The following is a 751-nucleotide window of genomic DNA, read 5'->3' on the forward strand; positions in this document are numbered from 1 at the left end:
GAAGCCTCCCCGGGCCCGCCGGACCCCGTCCCCGGCACCCTGCCCCGCGGCAGGACCCAGGACGGAGCCCGGGGTGGGGAGGCCACCCTCCCCGGGGCCCTCAGGGGCCCCGGGTGGGGCTCCTGAACCCAGCCAAGCACGGGGAGGCTCCCCGTCCCGGGACTTTGGCAGTGCGGCAGGCCGGGGGACAGGGCCCGGGGCCGGAGCACCCCACCCGGGGCCCGGCCGGGCCCCTGGACCCAGCCGTGGCTCCCAAGCCCGGAGGCGCATGGGACGCCTCCCTGGTCCCTCCGGACCCCGTCCCGGGCCCCCTGCCACGCAGCAGGACCAAGGACAGAGCCCGGGGTGGGGAGGCCGCCCTCCCCGGGCCCTCAGGGGCCCTAGCCACTGCTCCTGAACCCAGCCAAGCAAGGGGAGGCTCCCCGGCACATCGGAACCCATTCCCGGGCCCTTGGCAGTGCGGCAGGCTGGGAGACAGGGCCCAGGGCCGGAGCACCCGACCCGGGGCCCGGCCGGGCCCCTGGACGCAGCCGGGGCTCCCAAGCCCGGAGGTGCATGGGACGCCTCCCCGGTCCCTCCGGACCCCGTCCCGGGCACCCTGCCACGCAGCAGGACCAAGGACAGAGCCCCGGGTGGGGAGGCCGCCCTCCCCGGGCCCTCAGGGGCCCTAACCACTGCTCCTGAACCCAGCCAAGCAAGGGGAGGCTCCCCGGGCACATCGGAAACCCTTCCCGGGCCCTTGGCAGTGCGG

The sequence above is a fragment of the Lissotriton helveticus genome, chromosome 5_1 (genome assembly GCF_964261635.1).
Source record: "Lissotriton helveticus chromosome 5_1, aLisHel1.1, whole genome shotgun sequence".
Taxonomy (NCBI): domain Eukaryota; kingdom Metazoa; phylum Chordata; class Amphibia; order Caudata; family Salamandridae; genus Lissotriton; species Lissotriton helveticus.